Source organism: Hyperolius riggenbachi, chromosome 8 (genome assembly GCF_040937935.1).
Source record: "Hyperolius riggenbachi isolate aHypRig1 chromosome 8, aHypRig1.pri, whole genome shotgun sequence".
NCBI lineage: Eukaryota > Metazoa > Chordata > Amphibia > Anura > Hyperoliidae > Hyperolius > Hyperolius riggenbachi.
In genome coordinates, this window is record NC_090653.1 from 265602847 (window position 1) to 265613063 (window position 10217).

Genomic DNA, 10217 nt, shown 5'->3' on the forward strand with positions numbered 1-10217 from the left:
CGGAGGGACTTGGGGGACAATGGTAGCTAGCAAAGTGCTAGCTACAAAGGCTAAAACAACTTTAATTCGAAAAATCCTCCCGAGGCAGAGAAATCCTCTGCGATGGCTACCCCGAGTGTAGCTCGGGCTTACCGCTAGGGAGGTTAATCCTCTGTTCTCAGTGGAGGTGGGTGATTGGGGCTATCTCGGCCTAGAATATAGCGTGTGCACTGGAGTCTGTTGAAGTTGCTTAATGAGTTGGCATGCTAGATCTTTAAAGGAAAGGTTCAGGGAAGGTGGGTAAAAAATAAAAATCAATTTCCACTTACCTGGGGCTTCCTCCAGCCCGTGGCAGGCAGGAGGTGCCCTCGCCACCGCTCCGCAGGCTCCCGGTGGTCTCCGGTGGCCGACCCGACCTGGCCAGGCCGGCTGCCAGGTCGGGCTCTTCTGCGCTCCAAGGCCCGGAACTTCTGCGTCCCACGCCGGCGCTCTGACGTCATCGGACGTCCTCCGGGCTCTACTGCGCAGGCGCAGAACTACTGCGCATGCGCAGTAGAGCCCGGAGGACGTCCGATGACATCAGCGCGCCGGCGTGGGACGCAGAAGTTCCGGGCCTTGGAGCGCAGAAGAGCCTGACCTGGCAGCCGGCCTGGCCAGGTCGGGTCGGCAACCGGGAGCCTGCGGAGCGGCGGCGAGGGCACCTCCTGCCTGCCACGGGCTGGAGGAAGCCCCAGGTAAGTGGAAATTGATTTTTATTTTTTACCCACCCTCCCTGAACCTTCCCTTTAAGGGACAAATTGGCAGCCCAGTATATTATTCCCGAGTACACACTGACAATGTGTATCGCGTGAAGGGATCGGTACACAATCTGAGAGACAGTTCAGGAGCAGAGCACTGTATAGATAGCTTGCTCCATTAAATGGACAAAGCATCTTTTGGCAGGAGTAAGGAGGGGAACAATGGGCTTGCCTGCCTATTCAGTCTAAATTAAACATTCAATGGATTCTGGCAAGTGGTACAATACACCATCCTCCTCCTCGACCTGTCATCAGCATTTGACAGTCAATCTCTCCCTGCTCCTCCAATCTGTGGGTTTTCAAGACCTTGCCCTAGCTTGGTTCTCCTTCTACCTCTCAAATCGTTCCTTTAAGACCTCCTTCAATTGTTCCTTCTCAACCTCCACCCCTTTCAGTTGGGGTCCCCCAAGGCTCTGTTCTTGGCCCCCTGCCGTTCTCAATTTACACCGCCTCTATCAGCAAACGTATCTCCTCTCTGGGCTTCAACTATCACCTATACGCAGATGACAACCAGATCTACCTATATACCATGGTCCTCTCCTCCACCACCATGGAGAAGGTATCAACCTGCCTCTCAGCCAGCTCATCTTGGATGTCACACAGGTGCCTAAAGTTAAACCTGGATAAAACAGAACTAATCTTCCCACCCTGTGCAGTCTCACCCTCCACAGACATCTATGTCACTGGTACTATCATCTGCCCAACCACACAAGCCTGCTGCCTGGGTGTCAACCTGTATTTGGCCCTCTTCTTCACTCCCCACATCCAAACCATTGCTAGGGTCTGCAACATCCATTTACGCAACATCTCCAAGATTCGTCCCTTCTTGACCACGGACACTGCCAGACTCCTTGTCCATGCCCTCATCATCTCCCGTCTGGACAACTGCAACACCCTCCTGTCAGGCCTTCCTCAGAACCGCATCAACCCCCCCTACAATACATCATGAATGTAGCAGCCAGACTATCTACTTGTCCCACCGCTCTGTCTCGGCGACTTCCCTATGCAAATCTCTTACTGGCTTCCAATACGCTTCAGAATCAGTTTCATGTTTGGCCTACAAATCTATACGAGTCCTGCCCGACCTACATCTCTGACCTGGTCAGCACATACACATCTAGCCGCCCACTTTGCTCCTACATCAACCTCCTCCTAGCCACCCGACGCATCTCACACTCTCATGCTAGACTACAGGACTTCATTAGTGCTGCCCCCAACCTGTGGAATTCCCTGCCACTGCCCATAAGGCTTGCCCCCTCCTTCAACTCCTTTAAACAAGCCCTCAAAACTCAACTCTTCAAGGAGGCCTACCCCACCTCAACACTGCCCTAACTCTCTCTGCAGAGAACCTCTCAACACAGCCCACCCTCCTTTCGTGTCTCCACCCCCTCCCTCTAGATTGTAAGCCTTGGCAGGGCCCCCTCTCCCCAGAGTATCGTGAACTTGTACTACTGGGACTTCCACTTTAGTGTATAATCTAGCATTGTACCTGTATTGTGTTGTGTACCTTATTGCTTATTACCTGTATTGTGTTATTGTATCTTATTGCTTACTACCTGTATTGTGTTGGTCACCTATCTGTAATCTTATGTATTGTACAGCGCTGCGTAATATGTTGTCTCTATATAAATCCAATAAATAATAATAGCCCCACCCCCTGCAGAAAAACTGATGCTTTCCCTGAGATAAAGTGCCATGGAAGCGCCACAGCCCTTTTCTGTAAGGGGGCAGCACTAAATGCTGGAAATCGACAGAGACAGTGTTCTGGAAGTGATTCTAAAAAAAAGACCTGGCAGGTAGTGATGGTCAGGTCTAGAACTCATTGAAAAGCATGTGGTCAGTTTGATAGTTATTAAAGAGCAACTGAAGTGAGAGGTATAAGGAGGCTGCCATATTTATTACCTTTTAAACAATACCAGTTGCCTGGCACCCCTGCTGACCTATTTGGCTGCAGTAGTGTTTGAATCACACCAGAAACAGGCATGCAGCTAATCTTGTCAGATCTGACAATGTCAGAAACACCTGATCTGCTGCATGCTTGTTCAGTGTCTATGGCCAAAAGCATAAGAGGCAGAGGATCAGCATGGCTGCCAGGCAACTGGTATTGCTTAAAAGGAAAGTAATATGGCAGCCTCCATATCCCTCTTGCTTCAGTTGTCCTTTAAATTGAAGTCTCTAATTTGCTAGTCTTGATCCAGAGCTTTGCAAATCTATCAGCTGATCAAACAAATCTTATGCTTCAACATGAGTTCTCCTAGACATGACTATGCCATTAGGAAATCGGTCATTCAGGCATGCTTGTTGCAGCACAGATTATAGAATCGGATAGTTGATTGGCCGTAAAGTCGCTAGATGTATGGCTACCTTTTTGGGGTTGCGCCCCGATCCCTACGGGTCACAAGCATTTTGCTTGTGTACATACCTTTGTAATCATCTGCCCCAGATCTAGACTGTCCTTTTCCAGGCATGTACATCCACATCAGTCTGAAGGTAGGAACACACTAGGCAGAATTGCATAGGCGTTTTCTATAGCACATAGTGGAAACCGCATATGCCATTCTGCCTAGTGTGTTCCTACCCTCACTAGGGATGGTCAATGAGATGCAAATAATTCACAGGTGGAATTCAACGGATCCATTTTCAGCCTGCAAACACTAAAGGTGCATACACACATCAGACTATAGTCTTTGGTAAATGAAAGATCACAGACCAATCTTACCACCCTTCATGTAATATGAGAGTCATACTCTACACAGTCTTTTCTATGGAGCTGAACTCCACATCAGAAAAAAATCTTTGCAAGATGCTGCACACACAGATGCTGTACAGACACAAAAGATCAGTATCTGCAAAAGATCTGTTCCTGCCAAAAATCCATTCCTGCAAATTGCAATGAAAGTCTATGAGATCTGCAGATCATCATACACACATGATTTAACTGACATTCATCTACAGATCAAGCAGTCATCTGCAGATCTGAAAATCCATCCTGGTGGATCTGATCTGCAGATGAATGTCAGTTAAATCATGTGTGTATGATGATCTGCAGATCTCATAGACTATCATTGCAATTTGCAGGAATGGATTTTTGGCAGGAACAGATTTTTTGCAGATACTGATCTTTTGTGTCTGTACAGCATCTGTGTGTTCACATCAGAAAAAAATCTTTGTAAGATACTGGAGTTCAGCTCCATAGAAAAGACTGTGAAGGTATGGCTCTCATACTACATGGAAGGGGGTAAAATTGGTCTGTGATCTTTCAGTTTCCAAAGACTATGGTCTGATGTGTGTATGTGGCCTTACATAATTCTGCACCAACTCAGATTTGCATCTTCCTTAGGCCTCTTTTCCATGAACTGTTGAGCTGTGTGCTCAGCAAGCAGTTGCCAGGCAGCAGGAGAAAGCAGTTGTGAGAGTTTGAGAGGCATTTCACTGCCTGTAAACAGTTAGTGGAAAAGAGGCCTTACATCTAGGTCACATTCAGTAGGTGTCCATCACATAACTATCTGATTTAGGCCTCTTTTCCACAGACTGTTGATAGGCAGTGAAATTCCTCTCAAACTCTCACAACTGCTTACTGCTGCCTGGTAACTGCTTGCTGAGCACACTGCTCAACAGTCACCTTATGCAACTGTTGCACACAGCTTGGAAAGGACAGACTGGAAGAGACAGGACAATAAGGCCTCTTTTCCACGGACAGTGGATAAGCAGTGAAATGCCTCCAAGACTCACTGCTGTCTGGTAATTGCTCACTGCTGCCTGGCAACTGCTTGCCGAACACAAAATTCAACTGTCTGTGGAAAAGAGGCCCAAATTGCCCAGCTATACTCTTCCCTTTCAGGCATTGTTCTCCCCACTCATCCCACCAGCTTCATTGGTCATCCTCCTTCATACCAACTGAATGCATTGCTTGCCCCTCTACATCTTTGGCCCTGAACTGTCCCCTGGGGGATAAAGTCCCAATCCCTCACAAGCAGAGTCATCCAGGTCAGAATCCTTGTGATGCCATGCTACCTTCTTCCAGCCTGCACCTATCAAGAGGTGGGTGGTTTTTCTTCTATGCATATTAAGTTTCACGGGAAACAGAAATGTGTAGGAATTAATGTTGACAAAAGATGATCATTTAACCAGTAGAGATGGCCAATGACATACATACTTTCCGGGTTTGATGCTCAGGTCCTGTGGTGGTGCCTGGTCACCTGTGGGACAAATGCCAGCTCACCTTCCAGCTGCATGTGATTGTATTGTGCTTGGTTGGAAGAGGTCCAGTACCGAAGACAGTAAGAAGAGGAAAGGATGGTGGAAGTTTTTCACACGTGGAAGGATGGCCAAGCACAGTGTGGCTCTGTCACTGGTGAGAGAAGTGCAACACCAAAAGGGCAGCGCAGGTGGACCTCAGTGCTCCCACTACCAGGGAATCACCTGCAGCTGCAACAGAATAAAATTGGCTGACAGGCTGTCTGCAGACCAATTTAAATGGCAAATTGCTATGGAGTGAGCATTCGCTTTTTGTGTTTTGCATTTTGAATCTGTGGCAGCTGCAGGTGATTCCCCCCCAGTGGTGTGGAATGGGTGTCCCGGGTAGTGGCAGAGCCCGGAGTCCCGCCTCTCATGTGCTCCAGTGCTTTGAGATTTTAAATCTTATATTTGCAGCTCCTAGTGTACAGGTCAGCTTGATGGGGGGGGGGGGGGGGTATACTTTCACGTGGTGCCCCCAGCTGGCCACATAATCTACGATTGTGTGCAACTCAGCTTAGTCTCCTCTCTATGGCCGTTTCAGCTCTTGCTGGGTTTGGTACTGCAGACACAGGTGCAAGTATTTGCATCTTTTTATTGCCTGACAGCAAGTTACTGTCTTGGAGTGAACATTCACTTTCTGTGTTTTGCATACTGATTACAGAAGTGGCAGGTTTACTTTTGTATATCTTTTAGGCCTCTTTTCCACGGACTGTTGAACTGTGTGCTCAGCAAGCAATTACCAGGCAGCAGTGAGCAGTTGTGAGAGTTTGAGAGACGTTTCACTGCTTATCAACAGTCTGTAGAAAAGAGGCCTAAGGACTTTTTCCTTGGACTGTTGATAGGCAGTGAAACTGCTCACTGCTGCCTGGTAATTGCTTGCTGAGCACACAGTTCAACAGTCCATGGAAAAGAGGCCTTACTCCAGCCAGTACATCTCCCATGCTTCCACCACCCACAGCAGTACCAATTGACTCCCCCAATGACCAGTACCTCTTATCACGTCTTTCACCCACGGACAAACACTCTCCATTTTATCTTCCACCTACAAACCTCCCCCATTATGATGTTTTATACCCACTAGCACTCATTTTAATGCCTCACCATCACCCATTACAAGCATTCTGGCATGTCTTGACTCGTGGGTCCTTTTGTATGCATTGCAGGAACTGCCTTGGCTCTTCCATCTTGCACCAGCTGCAAGCCACATACTTGAGTAGAGTCCCTGGCTACTACTGCTTTTATACACATGCATGTTGTATGTTTTTACTCCTTACAGCCATACATTAAGTAACTACCTTAGGTTTTTTTGACTATTGCCCTTTTTCTTCCCCCAGCAACCCCATTAGGTCTACAAACCACCAGCAGCAGAACACACTATTATGTAGCTTATCCAGACAGACAGCACCCATTATGATGCTACACGCCCACCATAAGCATCATTAGTATGCGTCTCACCCACCGTCCAGCACCACCCATCATGTCACATGCACACCTGCACTCCATATTACATCTCTCTCCAAACTTTGAGCAGCACCCAGTATGAGGTCTCTCACCAAATACACTCCGAATTTTGTCTTGCACCTGCCTACCAACAACCGCAGCACCCATTATGTGCCCCTCACACCCATCAGCAACCCCCATTATGTCTCTTACCACCCATCTGCGTCCCCCATTGAGATGTCTGGCTTTCCATTAGTGTCTACTGCCCATCCATCAAACCTCCCATTGCATTTCCCCCTGCAGCACTCATCACGATGTCTCTTCCAGGTGCATGCAGTCAGAAATTTACATCATTTTTCCCGTCCCAGGGCTCAGATCTATGCATGTAATCTGTGCAATGATCTGGCACTTGCGGAGGTTGGAACATAACATTATACCATATTTCCTGTACAGTCAAAGGAAACAGATGCGTGAGTAGTGGTGCCCATTGCCCAAACACCACTACCGCATCCCCCCTTCCCAGTGACGCTATTGGTGAGGACCATGGTCCTGACATCACGCTGTGGGAGGGGTTTCACCACAATATCAGCCATACAGACTCCCCTGATGGTCCATTTGAGAAAAGAAAAAGAATTCTCATGGGAAAGAGGGTATCAGCTACTGATTGGGATTAAGTTTAATTCTTGGTAACGGTTTCTCTTTAAGGGGGGCTTAGATGTTTTCCTTGTGTTTAAAGACATCCATGGCTATACTTAGTAGGTGATTCCAGGAGATGTTGATCCAGGGATTTTATCTGATTGCCATGTGGAGTCGGGAAGGATTTTTTTCTCCCTTTTGCCAGAGTGCTCCCAAAAACAGGCCACTCCTCACTGCACATGCTCTAGTCCTTGGACATGCGCAGTACTGAGCAGCCCATTTTTGGGAGTATTCAGGCTCCTGAAGAGCTCTAAAGCCGCCCCCCCTGCAGCAGCATCGGTTGGAGACTGCGAATGGGAGAGCCAGCACCGAAATGTCATGGGTAGCTGGGTTTATATCCCCAATTTAACTTGTATAAGTATTTTGCAATGCTTTGGGTTACGATTAGAGACAGACTATATATACACTCTAAAGCCCTGCAGATGTTGGCTCTATATAAATACTAAATAATCTTAATATTATAAACGTGAACGTTTGGATGTTTGTTACTCGATCACACAAAAATGGCTGAACTGATTTGAAGGAAGTGTGGCACACATAGTACATTAACTGGAACATATAGGATACTTTTTATCCCCATAACCAAAAAGTGGGCAGAGACAAATACAAATTTAACCTGAAAAGTGTAAACTGAAGCCATTCTTACACGGTTAACCTCCTTGGCGGTTAATTTTTTTTTTCCTTTTTAAAAAAATCCTTTTTTTTTTAATTTTTTTTTTTTTGTTTCATGTAAAGCTACCAGAGTGGTAGCTACATGAAACACCACTAGAGGGCGCATGTGGCCCTCTAGTCCGATCGTCGCCGGCATCTATAGCAAACAGGGGAACGCGTATATAACGCGTTCCCCTGTTTGGCTTCTCCTGTCGCCATGGCGACGATCGGGATGACGTCATGGACGTCAGCCGACGTCCTGACGTCAGGCACACCCGATCCAGCCCATAGCGCTGCCCGGAACTCATTGATCCGGGCAGCGCAGGGCTCTGGCGGGGGGGGGGGGGGCCTCTTCAGCCGCTGCGTGCGGCCGATCGCCGCAGAGCGGCGGCGATCAAGCTGTGCGCGCGGCTAGCAAAGTGCTGGCTGCGCGCACAGCAATTTATAGAATGAAAATCGCCCCACCAGGGGCTGAGATCTCCCCCTGCGCGGCATAGCCCGAGCTCAGCTCGGGCTTACCGCCAGGGAGGTTAATGGTTGGATTCTCAAACTTTGCAGTTCGTCACTGGTAAGTTAATATGGGAAATGCACTTAATATGGACACATCTTTTTATCACCTACTCCTATTAGCAGGGCAGGTTCTGCTGCCTGAGGTAAACTTGTGAGGATGCCCCGTCCCGATTTCGGATGATCGCACTGCACCCAAAAATTTTCACCCTCAGTATAGGTATGTAGATAGCCAGGTAATATATTTGCCCCAATGTATCTGCTTAGCTCAGTAGGTTGCCAGCCTGCCACCCCCCCCCTCCCCCTTTTGGCAGCCGCTCGTGTTACCTTCTGAGCTGGTAGCCACTACCTCTATGCTAGTCCCCAGCTGGCCCCCTCTCCTCAGACTTTAGTCAGAGCAGCGCGACATGCGGCTGCTGTAAAGAGGAAGGAAGCAGGACAGCAGTTCCCTGTAGCGGCGTTATACAGGAAGTACTTCCTGTATATCTCGCTGTTACCAAGGGAACCTCTGTCCTGCTTCTTTCCTCTTCACAGCAGCCACAGGTCACGCTGCTATGACTGAAGTCTACAACGGAGGAGGGGGGTGGTCAGGGGGAGCAGACTGGCCACCTACTCTGCCTATTGGCAATCTCTGCTTGGCATGCGTATTTGATTTTGTGGGGTAAAGTAAACATGAACCGAGAGGGATATGGGGCTGCCATATTTACAGTATATCCGCTTAAACAATTCACACTGCCTGGCTGTCCTGATCCTCTGTCTGTAATACGCTTAGCCATAGACCTTGAAAAAGCATGAAGGACACATGCTCTGACTGGATTAGCTCCATGCTCATTTCAGGTGTGTGATTCTGACACAGATGCCAAAGAGATTATATGTACAGCTAGGCAATTAGTATGGTTTAAAAGAAAATAAATATGGCAGGCCCTATATCCCTCTCACTTCAGGTGCCCTTTTATTTATTAAGGCTTGACATTAACATATTACCATATGTTAACTGCCAACTGCAGGAATAAAGATGAGAACTTGAGGTACCCTGAAGTGAGAGGGATATGGAGACTGTCTGTTCCCACCAGGCTTCTCACTGCATGCAGAACGCTCACCTGCCCTGTGGAAATTTGGTTCCGCCACCGCTTGGTGCACTGTAGGTGATCAGAGACCAGAAGCAGCATCGGGCAACCCTATTGGTTTGCAAAAGACCAATAGGAATCCTCCTGCAAAAGGGAAAATTCACATTGGTTCATGGTAGACCAATGAGAATCCTCTCGGTTGCTAGGTAGGATCCACATTGATTTTTTTTTTTCAAATCCAACGGGGAGCCCCATGCTTCATGTGGTGTCCAAATGGTATTGAGATGAACGGTGACTCAAACGCAGCAGATGGAAACGGCAAGAGAACGACATTGGTGGGGGTGTGCTTATTGCACTGCTTTCACAACCATTGCAGTGTGACCCTGGCCGTGAAGTGAATTGCATACAGCAGATTCCGCTTACAGGCTTGGATCATCTGTGCTTTATCCAGGCCTCAGTGACTGACTTGTGGTCCATAATCTGTAGTGCAAAAAATACAGTAAAGCCTGGAACCCACTGAAATCAGCAAACGCAAAACGCAACCGCTAGCGTTTTGTCTGAGCGGTTTGCAAGCGGATTCATGCGCGTTTTTGGTCGTGTTTTGCAACATTGTATTTTTTTGCCCAGCAGGTGCGTAGCGTTTTGCGTTTTTATCCTGATTGGTCCTGTGAATTATTTTTCATTTTGTTACAGTGTGCTGAACCGCAAAACGCTAGCAAAACCGCTCAGTTTAGGTTTTGCTGAGCGTTTCTGCTAATGTTTCAATACTTTACATTGAAGTGCTAACGCTCCCAAAATGCTGCAGGTCCTGCGTTTACGTTTCTGGGAAACGCAAACGCTC